The 13,451-nt window shown below is 41.9% G+C and overlaps 1 long non-coding RNA gene across 1 annotated transcript in view; it reads right to left on the bottom strand.

The window, feature by feature from the left end:
• LOC121028812 (uncharacterized) overlaps positions 1–8,682 on the bottom strand; it is a 15,167-nt gene extending 6,485 nt beyond the window's left edge. The window contains exons 1-2 of the long non-coding RNA XR_005789443.1: positions 8,306–8,682; positions 3,383–3,530 (exon numbers count right to left, since the gene is read on the bottom strand). This is a non-coding gene — a long non-coding RNA (uncharacterized LOC121028812). The remainder of the gene's footprint in view (positions 1–3,382; positions 3,531–8,305) is intronic.
• Between the last annotated feature and the right edge of the window lie 4,769 nt (positions 8,683–13,451).

The raw sequence follows: 13,451 nt of genomic DNA on the forward strand, positions 1-13,451 counted from the left end.
GGAAAGTGCCCGGCTCCGACAAGCTGCCGGGCGTCCTGAAGCCCGGCGCCTCGGCTGCGGGCAGATGAGCCGCGCGGCAGCAGCCCGCCGCCCCGCCTCGACGCCTGCAGGCCGTTCTTCTTAGGTTCCGTCTCACGGCGTTTTAATTTATTTTCACTGTCACACGCATAGATTCACGAGGCACCAAGGCCTGGGAGCATCGACGTGAAGTCCCACGTGTCCAACGAGCATGGGCCGTACAGCGTCCACGCGCAGACCTAAACTGATCCTAAAGCCCCTGGTTCTATTTTGGGGGCTTTGGCAGCTATGGAAGAACCAAAATAACGTGAAGAACATCACAGAGAGACAGTGCAGTGTAGCTTTAGTAAAAAGAAAAAAAGAAAAAAAAATTACCCCCACTGCATGAAGGATTTGGATGCCATCCAAACTTTATATCAAGAAACTGGACAAGTTAAGAGCAATCACAAACTGGAATATCGCCTTAAAAATCAAACTGCACGGAGCAAGCTGAAACTGAGACAAGATTATATCTTTTAATTGATCTAAAGAGTTGTAAATAAATTGTTCTCGACATATCTAGACAGGGGTTAAAAGGTTTCTTTGAAACATTCAGAACTGTTCGCCCATGACCTGTTTCCATGGCTCACTCGTGGCATCCATCACCGGTATTAGCTGCAACGTTCCCTGCGTACTGCAGGACGAGTTAGAAATCTAGTGAATTCATTGGTGTGATGCCATTTTTACTGCCATTTCTGTGATCAAATCATATTTCTGTACATTTTCAGTGGTAGAAAAAAAAGGTTTGAAAATTGTATCTTAGGGAACAGATTGCCATAAGTCAGAATTTTGCAGTTTAGCTCATAGATCTTAATTGGTTTTCATCTAAAATACGCATTTTATAATTGGAGGACCACAATTTGTTTAATCAAGATTGGCAACGCTGCAGTTCCTTTATGAAAAGGCTTTCCTGTTGTCTCAGGCTAGCAGAGATAGTAGCTTCTTTGACAGCAGTGTTATTTTTCACTTATTTTATTGTCTTTTTAATCCTCTTTCCATTGCTTCATTTTCACTTTGATAGAGCAGAGACAAAGTGTTTCTCCTGTATTTCTCAGATTATAATGAATCCCTGATATTAAAAAATCATTATGACCAATTTATTTTCATCAAAGAATGTGAACCTTTTAGCATTCTTTTCTGCTTATTGTTCTTTAGTCTTTCTCCTTTTATTTTCATTTGGTTTGCTTTCTTGTCTTTGTATTCTTTGTCATTTTTTAATTTCTTTAGCAACCTCTAGGTGTTTCCGTTTATCTTCATCAATCTATGGTTGATTCCCTAGTAAAATTCTTTCTTCCCTGCCGTTTTAATATTTCTTTGTAAAATGTTACCCTCAGTTAATTATCCATTGGTACTGATTTGTAGCTACACATATTAAAAAGGCAAAATGTTTCTGAGGGCAGTTTCTCTTTAATTTGTCCTGAATGAATGAGACTGCATCTTTCCCATATTCTGCCCCTTACAGGAGTTCAAGTGCAAATAAGCCTCACCTCCCTGCACTTGTAGTCAAATAAGTAAAACGGGAGATCAGGTCCATCACAGGGGGTCATACATAATAGCCTCCTTCAGCTGACTCTTTCCCTCTCTGTAAATTGCAGTAACCTGAGCACTAGCCATTTAATTTCCATCAGGCATAGGAGTAGTTTCGTTGTTTGACAAGAAGAGAATATGGTTGAAAGCCTCAAGTGAAGAATCTTGCAGCTTGTAAAAGCAATTTCCAAAAATGGAATCCATTCAACATAAACAAAAGCACAAACACATGTAGCAGTTTACAATACTTTGGGTTTAATCTCAATTAGTCTTTCTCCCCTGGACTAGAAATCCAGTATAGTTTGCCATTAATTTATTGAATCTGGTTTTGGACAATGCTTCTGTAGTGTAGCTGCACGTCCCAGTACTGTATCCTCTGACCTTTATTTTTCATGTGTTACAAAAGGATAAAAAAAAGTTGAGATTACGCTTGCATAAATTCTAATTTGCACAGTTCACAGCTACTACTCGTGCAGTAATTGCTTTATGCGGCTGTAATCCATAACCTGTGAAGACAGCACATCATCTAAATCCCATTCCAAATAATATATCTGTGTAGTGTTAGCTGTGAATTTACCCTGTACAGCTGTATCTCTATAAATATAATTCCATGTATTAATAGTCACAGAAAGACTGTAAGTGAGCAACTATTTTTATGAAACGCACCACTATGGATAAATTAACTTTTACAGAAATCTTGTTTACTGTATGATATTCTAAAACACTGTCAAATAAAATATATATCCAAAAATCTTTTCTTTTTCCAACTATGTAGGCTGTGTGTTAATTTGAAGTCAGTAATTACTGGGGGTTAATTTTTTTTAAACTGCAGTTTTCATAGATTTTTTTAGAGTGTAATTTTAATGCCCCCAAACAGGACTCCTTTTTCAAACCTGAACCTAAATGTAGTGGAATTATACAGAAAAAAAAAAAAGAAAAAAAAAAAAAAGAAAAAAACTGTTGACTTTATTTGCCCACGTAAATGGAGAGTTTTCTCAAAGACTCTCTAGTTGGTACTTGTCTGTCAGCTAACTACACCATCTGTGAACTGGCAGTATGTTTCTGTTGCTTGCTACACTGATTGATACTGAGCCCTTTTTTTTTTCAAAAAGGATGCCAGGTATCAATCAACAATATATCCCATCACATGTTTTCCTTTTAATTCTGAAATTTTTTCATGTAAAATCCAGAGAAGTTTATGTAGAAGTCAACATTTAGTGAACAGTAGTGTAGAAGTCCAGATGCCCTCTGCAGTTTATTGCAGAGCATACGCTAGGGAGAGACGTCTACGGAGTTATGGGAGGACTGCAAGGCGGCCACCACAGAGATCACAATCCAGAGAAGCAGTTAGCAATCCCAATCCTGTTGGGACCTCCCAGTGATGTCACTAGGAGGCCTAAAACTCCCAAACTGACTGCTTTTACTTCACTGTTAATTTTTTAAAAATTAAACATGTGTCACTTTTAGAAAAGGGAAGAAGCTGACACCAAGTGTGAAATCAAGCACAAAAGTTAAGGCATTTGTAATAAATATGTGTCATTCATAAAATGAAGGAATCTAAGAAGGCAAGCACAAGCTGAAAAAGCAAAAGACATCTAAAACAATGTAGTTAACAAAACAGGTTGCATGTATTAATGATGCACAGCTAATTACTATTTTAAAAGAAAAAAAAATACAAAAGTCATTAGAAGTAATTAGGACATTGGAAAGATTAGAAATCAGAGACCAAAGGGATTAGGACAGGGACAGAGCAGGACGACATTGAGAGGCAAGGCACCAGGCCTGGACAAGGCCTTACCATGAATCAAATGGCTCCAAGGTCAGGCAGGAAATATGAAAAAATGAAGAGAGCCAGGTGGGGACTGGGCCAATGGACAAACGTGTCCCTCCTCTAAAGCTGTCACTTTTGTCAGGTCTAAGTCCACCGTAGAATAGCCTTTTGGTTTCTTAAGGAAAGAAAAAAATACCAGCTATTTATTTACAATTTTGTGGTTTTTATACTTTGACAAGTTTAATGCACATTTTTAAGAAACACTGAACCAGAAGACAAAACACTACCACAACAAGCCATCTGCAGACCCAGTCTGGCCCACAGCCCACCAATTTGCAGCCTCTTTCTTGGAAGAACGGCCAGACTTTCAGCAGACAACCCCTCGCTTGCTTTTATCAGGGTCTGATTCACCTTCCAAGCAGTGGATCATACAGACCCCAGGGATGGAAAAGCGTGTGGCTCGTAAGTCCGTACGTGCCTGGAATAGCTTCAAATGTGTATTCAAAGCGTGAGGCCCTCCGCCAGAAACCTGATAGCTGTTCTTGCACTGGAGGTGGATTTGCTGTGAAGAAACTAGAGCTTGCAAGAGCCCTGAAGCCACTTGAAATTTTCTATTCTTTCTTGATGAGTTTGCCCCAAACCATGTAAGCTGGGGGCTATCCAAAGGTGAATCTGCCCTACCCTAGTGATATTACTCTTTTTCAGGTCAAACTCATGGCAAAATCAAATGACCTAATTGCTGAAGAATTTGGACTTAACAAAGATTCTTTTTCAGACAACCACAGTGCCAGACAGGATGCCTGTAAAATCACAAGAGTGCTTTCTGAGGCTAAGAATAGTAAGGGTCCTAAGTCTAATGATGAGTTCTGCATTGTGTCTAGTTCATTTGGGGCACCAATTAAATGTGTAAAGATTATGGTTATGATTATTGGTGGTAAAAGCTGGGTGGAAAGCATTTGAGTATAAACAACGGAGCAACATCGCAGAATTAAGCCAACCCCTTGCTGGGCATTTGGTGGCATATTTCACCTAAACAGCTCAGTTATCAGGGATTTCATAAAAACTTAAGTGTGTCAACTGCCTTCACATGGAGAAGCACACATTCCTGGGATACAAAGAGACTTTTTAGGGGGTACGTAGGCAGGGACAGCTTAAATGAAATAAATTTTCAGATATTCAACTTCTATTTTTATGCATTTCAAACCTGAGGATGGCCAGTTCCCCATTGCCACCTGCCCAGTGCAAGGACCCTTTGAATTAGAGAAGCAGGATGAGCCTGTCATCTGACCTACCTTTCACTCTGGTACATTACCTAGGGGTGTAGAAACAAAGACACAATTGGAGAAAGCAGCCCTCCTGAAGAAGAATCAAGAGATCAAAGTTGAGAGCCTCGGTAAGAAATATTCAAGTGGGCAATGGCTTTGTTCATCCAGAAGCCCTGGTAGGGTTCCTATCTAAAACTTAGCACTCAAAAAAACAAAAACAAAAACAAAAACAAACTTAGCACTCACATTTATTTGAATTTTAAAATAAAGTCGGACTTTTTCTGATTAAACGTGTGATGGCTATTTGTCTGGCTTGACCACAATGACTGGCTTTGCCCCTTGGATTATGTGGCAGGTATTTTCCATAAATTAATGAGTTGAATATGCAAATGCAAGGTTTAAATAAACATCTATGACGCATGCAAACAAGAGAACATACAGCCTTTGCAATAATTTGTGAAAAAATGTGGCTGTTAACTTTAAAATGAAATGGGATGTAGAATTTTATAAAATTATTTCAGGAGCTACATGTGCTAAAAGGGGCCCTCCTTAAGACAAACCTACTTAACTCCGTTTCACAAAAGTTTATAAATAGAGTGGAGTGTCTACTATATATAAAACACTACCGGTGAACAGAACACAGCCTCTATTCTCATGTTGCCTGTCATCTAGTTAGGACACCAAGACTATTAACACAAGACAAAATGGGTGTGTGACATGGGAATGCTGGATCCAGTAGGATGTGGGAATAGTAGGAAGCAGAACTCATCCTGGATACGTGGCACTTTAGTTGGGTTTGAGGGTGGATAGGATTTCAAGAGGCAGATGCGGTGGAAGGGAGAGATCAACATGAGCAAAGTCAGAGTTAAGAAACTTTGAGATACGTTAGAGAAACCATGAACTGTTTATTTTGACCAAGACTGTGGTGTGTGTGTGTGTGTGTGTGTGTGTGTGTGTGTGTGTGTGTTTGAGAGAGAGAGAGAGAGAGAGAAACAGAGAGAGGAAGGGAGGGAGGAAGGGAAGAGATTAAACAGAGGTAGGTTCAAGCAGATAACAAATGCCATTAGGAACAGTGGGGAATTATTAAAGGTTTCTGGGCAGAGAAAAGATAAAACCAGCACCTGGCTATGGAAGGAGGTCCTGGCAGTCCTGTCCAGGGTGAAGCAGAGATGAGGGACACTGGCAGGCACTAATATCAGGTGAGAGATAAGAAGCCCTGAGCACCCAGAATGGAGGGGAGAGATAGGGCTCTAGAGGAGGGAGAACAAACAGACCTCAGAATTATTGGATACAAAGTCAGGGATAGTCACAGGCTCCAAGCCTGAGTGAAAAAGAAAATGACAGGAGGACTAGATCTAGAAGGGACATCATTACATTTTTTTGATATGTAAACTGTGAGGGGCTCTCAGGTCACCCAGATGGAAATACTCACCCAGCCAATAATCATAGACCAAAAAGATGGACATGTTCCAAAGAGAATAAAGTTCAGATGAGAGACTGAGACTAGGATAAACATTTGGGGACCAACTCTGGGGAGTCCCTTGCTGGGACTGATTCCCAGAGATTCTGATGTAATTGGCTAGGATGGGACCATTTGGGAGGGAAAACGTCCTATGCATTATAAATACAGCCACATAACTGTCAGATGCAAAGAATGCCTTGTTACAGAAAGCAAGGATTCTGGAAAGATTTGACTTCTGTCTAAAGTCCAGGAGCCACTGGGAAAGATATGAATCAATTTATGCTTCCAGTCCTTAACAAGAGAATGAAAGTGAGCTGCAAGCCGTTCAGCTGCACAGAACATGGAGAAAATCACAGAAGAGATACTTCAAAACCAATAGTCCTGAATGCCACACTTTTCACATGTGAAAGATTAGCAGGGGTCATAGAACTCAGCAGCATACTTCCAATTACTTCTGTGTTATCTCTTATTAATAGGAATCCCTGGATTCTTGCTTCTTGATCTGGATTAGCAACTCTGAGATGCCCTTAGCTGTAACTCAAAGCAGGCTAATGTGGGCAAAGGAGCAGCTACAAGACAAAGAAGATAGGTAGATAGATAGGTAGATAATATAGATAGATACACTCACACATGTACACACACATACAGACTTGCATATGAACACAGGCATATACAGACATATACCCAGGACCTCCAATTTCAATATTTTTATTGTGACAAAATACTTATACACCCCAAAATACATAAAAACCTATTAATAGCTTACTCAATTTTAAAGCAGGCACATGCTTAATCATCTCAAGGCTGAGAAAGAGTCAGGGACTCTGACTTGAGCCTGGCATACAGTAAATATTTGCTAAACATACACTTTTTTACTCGTGTTATTATTAATTGAGGGATATGTAAACATTTTCAGTGGTGTTCTGGGATTCTCATTCAATAGTTATTAGGTGTTAGCCATGTGCCAGGCACAGTGCAGAGGTCTGAGACTAACCAGGAACTAGGCAGGCACTACCCACCCCACAGAAAGCTTACAGTGTTTTAACCACCAGGAAGCTAAGCGTTTCACATGCAAAGTGTGAGGGGCTTTCAGGTCACCCAGAAGCAAATATTCCTCCAGCCAATGATCATAGACTAAAGATGGAGATACTCCATCAGACTGGCTTGATGTTACTTGAGCACCACTCTGGATAAAGGCTAGTTTCATGTAATAAGAGCTACAAAGGAGCAGGGAAGGGGCCAGAGGCAGGTCCAGTGGGGGGCAGGGGTGGGAGGTGTGCTGGTTGAGAGGGGTGGCCTGGAAAATGGCTGCTGAGCTAAGAGTGTGAGTGGGCTCAGGTGTCAGATGGGAACAGTGGTGGCAGGAGCTGCACAGAGGAGTCTGAGTCTCAGGGAACAAGGTGACCAACTTGTCCCAGTTTGCCAAGGACGGTCCTGGTTTTCATTTTTTTAAGTTTGTTTATTTATTTTGAGAGAGAGTGTGTGTGCATGTGTGTGTGAGCAGGGGAGGGGCAGAGAGAGAGAAAGGGAGAGAGAGAATCCCAAGCAGGCTCCACACTGTCAGCACAGAGCCCTATGAGGGGCTTGAACCCATGACCCGTGAAATCATGACCTGAGCCGAAAAAGAGTCGGCCACTTAACTGACTGAGCCACCCAGGCACCTATGGTCCTGGTTTTAAAACTGTGAGTCAGTATCCAAGCAAACCCCTCAGGCCCAGCAAGCCAGGATGGAAGGTCATGTGGCCAGGGCTGACAAATCTGAGGGTCCTACAGGAGCCAGTCACATGAAGTACTGGGGAGGACGAGAACCAGCCAACAGGAGGCCAGAGAGCCATGGAATCCAGAACTCCCAGGGCCTAATAGGCCTTAGTCAGAGCCTCCATTCCAAAGGCAGCAGGAGGCTACTTTTGGGTTTTCACTGGGCAGAACAACCTGTTCCTGTACATAACATGCTGGTCTGGAGTGAAGACCACCCTGTGCTCCCTACTTCCTGCTCTCTCCCTTGACCTTTAATTCTCTGTCCCTTCCTTTCTATCCTCTGCAGGAGGTGTCACCCCCCACCCCCACCCCCAGGCTGCTGACACTGAGCTCAGTCTTCTGGAACTTCTGTCTCAGGCAGATGATGCCAGCCTTTCTCGGAGGACTCAGGAGCGCTTGCCAGTGCATTTGCAAATTTGCCAAGAACTTTCCTGTATGATCAGTACACAGACTCACAACTCTTACCTTATAGGTCCTCCATTGTTTCCTCCATCATCAAAGTGTGGACTGAAGATTCAGCTCATGTTTCTATAATTAATCCTCATGATGCCTAACATAGAATAGGCACTCAGAATAGTTGCTGAAAATTGGATATATTTTTTAAAAATTGGCCTCATCTCTAAATCCAATATAGTTTATCTTGAATAAGAACGGCTGTCAACATAGTAACTGGCCCTGACTAGTCAGAGTGGACAGTTTGCAATTTTTCTCACATTTTTTTGCTGCTGTTTCTACAAAATACTGATAGAATGGCTTGATGATGTTATTTGAGCACCACTTGGGATAAAGGCTAGCCTCTGCAACTCACCCAAGTGATGTATTCAAAATAAGTTGATGTAACTATTTCCCCTTGACTTTCTCTTGCTCATGTTCAGGCCCAGACTCGTCCCAAAGCCAGCAGGGCTTGAGCAGGACCTGGCTGTAGCTGTTATTTCCGGAAAGTCAGGTCAGGGCCAGAGCAACAATGATATGGCAGGCCTTCTTGTTCCAGCCATCCTTGCTCAAAATGCAGGGAGGGACTTTCCACTAATATCCTTGGCTAAACTCTAGCACGATGTGTCCAGCTGGTCAGTGTTCTTTAGATGAACTTGGCCTCCTCACTGTAAATGTTTGCTGGAAGCATGCAAAAGGCCCCTGTGGATTTTGGCCTTGTACTGGTCCAGACTCCCTCTGCCTCTCTGCTCCAATTCTAGCTCTTCACAATCACACACACACACACACACACACACACACACAAACCACCACCACCACCACCACCACTAATCCCATTTGACTACCTGCCAAGGCTCCTGTTATTCATGTCAAGCAACCTTTGAGTGACTGCACTTTCAGCTGAGCTGGTCCAGCCAACCTTGGCCCTTCAGCCTACACCAGGGCCCTGATACTCACCCACTGGCCCCTTGTTTAAGAGACTCTACCTGAGATCCCTATATTGACCCCTCAGGATTAAAGACCCTCTTGGTCTACTCTCCACTAACCTTTCCTCCAGAAGGTGGTCGTCCACAACCATCCCAAACCTTATTTTTGCTCTCCGATTTTAATCTGAGCCAACAAATACAAAAACCAAGACTTTTTTTGTTTTGTTTTGTTTTCCTTAACCATTGTTATTTTCAAGGAGCTAATGATATGAGGGCTTGGTAGTGTTTTAAAGTAGAGTTAGGTAGGGATCTCTTAAAACATGAAGCAGTCATCTGGAACACACACACACACACATATACCAAGGAGGGGTGGGGACAGCTGGGGGTGATTTTGTTCTGAATTAGTTGGCCAAGATGTTTTCAAACAGAAGCAGTAAATTGTGTGAACCACTTCCAGAAGACCAGCTGCTGTCCAAAAAGGCACCTGTCACACAGGTAACAAGTCAGGAGTTGCTGACTGAAGAAGTAGATTTTCTTTACTTAGTGATTTGGAGATCCATGTTCCTTTTATTCTATGGTTCCACCATCCCCTAAAGCCTCGCTTCTGAAAAGTAGTCTGAGCATCAGCAGCACTGCCATCTCTAGGGGCCTGTTAGAAATGCAAGATCTCAGGCCCTGCTATATATCTACTCTACTAGCCCTGCATTTTCAGCAGATCCCCAGGTGTGGGTGAATCATGTACACAGAAGTTTGAGAAGCCCTTCTCTGGAACTTCAGAGCCCTCTGCACCAGAAAGCAAAAAGGGAAAGAGGGCATGGAGTCAATACAGCCTGTCCTTTGCTTAAAGTCTCAGCCTACAAATGACAAGTCACTCCAAATCCCATTCCATTGGTGAGACCTAGTCACATGGCCACAGCTGGACACAAGGGAAATATAGTTCCTGACTGGGCAGCTATCTGGCAGCTACCACTCCACATCATGGAATGGGAAAGATAGATATTGGTGGACAAACAGACATCTCTGATGGTATGAGCAGGTGGCCAAAGGGGAAACACTACTTTGACAGCAGATACCGGGGCCTACATCAGGCCACATACCACATGTATAGGCAGAGGAGAAGCAAACAGGTCTCTATTAAGGGAGAACTCATGATGGTGGGAGTTTCAAAAGTGAATATGTAGGCCCTCACAAGTGCAGAAGTCACAATGAAGGGACTGCAAAGAGGAGCAGTAACAAATAATGAGGAAATTAGCATTTAGTTAGCATGAGCTGTGTGCCCAGCACTTTTGCATATATTGTCCAGTTTTATCCTGACAGTAACATTGTATGTTCATAATCTCCCCACTTCTACAAAACTGCTCTTGTTAAGGCCACACTATCCTGAAAACAAAATATGGGTTGGTAGAGGGTGGGGGAGGTAAGGAGGGGATGGGCTACTTGGGTGATGGATACCAAGGAGGGCACTGGGTGTTGAACCCAAGTAATGAATCACTGAATTCTACTCCTGAAACCAATATTGCACTGTATGTTAACTAAAGTTTAAATTAAAAAAAAAAGAAAAAGGAAGGAAAAAAAGGCACACTATCTCATTCCAAGACATATTGTAAAGGTAGGCAGCATGTGCCAACTTTGGCACAATTAATATTTTGGACTGGATAATTTTTTGTGGTGGGAGGTTGTCCTGTGCATTGTAGGATGCTTAGGAACATCCCTGACCTCTCCCCACCAATTATGACAAACAAAATTGTTTCCAGACACTGTCAAATACCCTGGGGCATGGTGGGACAGCCGGCAGGAACAAAATTGTCCCCACTTGAGAACCGCTGAGCTACAATAATCAAAACAGTAAGGTATTGGCAAATGACAGACAAATAGATGAATGAAACAGACTAGAGAGTCCAACAATACATCCACACATATACAATCAATTAATTTTCAGCAAAGGCTCAATGGCAATTTAAAGGAGGCAGAATAGTCTTTTCAACAGTCACATGCAAAAAAATACTGTACTTTAAAGCATACCTCACACTGTATACAGAATTTAACTCAAAATGGATCATAGATCTAACTGTAAAATCTAAAAATTTGAAAGACATTTTAAAAATAGAAAAAAAAGTCACAGATTGGTAGAAAATAGTTGTAAAACAAAAATTTCATAAAGGAGTTGTATACTGAATATATGTTTTTTAAAGTTTTTTTTTTTTTTTAAGTTTATTTGAGAGAGAGAGTGTGCATGGGAGGGGCAGAGAGAGGGAGAAAGAGTGAATCCCAAGCAGGTTCTGCACTGTCAGCTCGAGGAACTCAATGTGGGGCTTGAACCCATGAACCTGTGAGATCATGACCTGAGCCGAAATCAAGTCAGATGCTCAACTGAATGAGTCTCCCAGGTGTCCCTATTTATTTATTTTTTTTATTATTGGATTTTCAGATTTTAAAAAATGTTTTTCTTTCTTTCTTTCTTTCGAGAGAGAAGGTGAGTGGGGAGTGCGAGGGAGAGAGAATCCCAAGAAGGCTTCTCCTTGTCAGTGCAGAGTCCAACGAGGGACTCAATCTCACAAATTGTAAGATCATGACCGGAGCCAAAATCAAGAGTTGGACACTTAACCAACTGAGCCACCCAGACACCTCTATACTGAATATATATATTTTTTTAAGTCTGAAAATCCAGGGGTGCCTGGGTGGCTCAGTTGGTTGAGCATCCAACTCTTGATTTTGACTCAGGTCATGATCTCATGGTTGTGAGATCAAGCCCCACGTTGGGCTCTGCACTGACAGCAAGAAGCCTGCTTAGGATTCTCTCTCTCCCTCTCTCTGACTACCCCTGCTCGTGCTCTCTCTCTCTCAAAATAAATAAATAAATAAATATATTTTTTTAAATGGATCATAGATCTAAATGTAAAATCTAAAACTTTAAGAGATACTTTAAATTTTTTTTTTCAACGTTTATTTATTTTGGGGACAGAGAGAGACAGAGCATGAACGGGGGAGGGGTAGAGAGAGAGGGAGACACAGAATCCGAAACAGGCTCCAGGCTCTGAGCCATCAGCCCAGAGCCTGACGCGGGGCTCGAACTCACGGACCGCGAGATCGTGACCTGGCTGAAGTCGGACGCTTAACCGACTGCGCCACCCAGGCGCCCCAAGAGATACTTTAAAAAACAGAAAAATAAAGAGTCACAGACTGATCAAAAATATTAGTAAAACAAAAATTTCATAAAGGAGTTATATACTGAATATATATTTTTAAAAGCATGAAAATCCAGTAGTAAAAAATAAATAATTCAATTTATAAAAGGCACATAATATTTGTAGACACTTCACAAAAGAATATATACAGAAGGCAAATAATCATATAGAAATATGTGCAACATTATTAATCACTAGGGAAATGCAAATTATAATTTTTTTTTTCAACGTTTATTTATTTTTGGGACAGAGAGAGACAGAGCATGAACGGGGGAGGGGCAGAGAGAGAGGGAGACACAGAATCGGAAACAGGCTCCAGGCTCTGAGCCATCAGCCCAGAGTCTGACGCGGGGCTCGAACTCAGGGACTGCGAGATCGTGACCTGGCTGAAGTCGGACGCTTAACCGACTGCGCCACCCAGGCGCCCCAAGGGAAATGCAAATTATAACCCCAAAGAAATATCACTGCACACCTACTAAAATGACCAAAATTTTAAAATTGACATGCATTAATAGTGAGAATGCAAAATGATACAACATTCTGCAAAACAGTTTGGTAGTTTCTCATACAGTTAAAATACATTTGCCATATGACCCTGAAATCCCCCTCCGAGTCACCTACCCAAGTGAAATGAAACCTATGTTCACATAAAAGTCTGTATGTGAATTTTTATAGTGACTTTATTCCTGTCTTCCAAATAAAACCAAAACTGGAAAACAACTCAACACCCTTCAACTTGTGAATGGATAAGCATATGGTGGTGAAATCCACACACTACTCAGCAATCAGCAATAAAGGCCAAACTACTGTTACACACAGCAACGTCTGACACATGCTGCCAGGTCGACAAATCCAGGCTCAAAAGGCTACCTAATGTATGGTTCCATGCTTATAACTCTGGGGACAGAAAACTAAAGGGCCAAAAAAGAGGACAGTGGTGGTCAGAGGCTATGGGTGGGGGAGGTGTTGACCCCAAAGGGGACTTTTTGGGTAGCGAAACTGACTGTGGTGACAGTTCCATGACTCCGTGCATTTGTCAAAATGCACAGGACTATACACTAAAATGGG

The sequence above is a fragment of the Herpailurus yagouaroundi genome, unplaced genomic scaffold, assembly GCF_014898765.1.
Source record: "Herpailurus yagouaroundi ecotype Mexico unplaced genomic scaffold, PumYag 100, whole genome shotgun sequence".
Taxonomy (NCBI): Eukaryota; Metazoa; Chordata; class Mammalia; order Carnivora; family Felidae; genus Herpailurus; species Herpailurus yagouaroundi.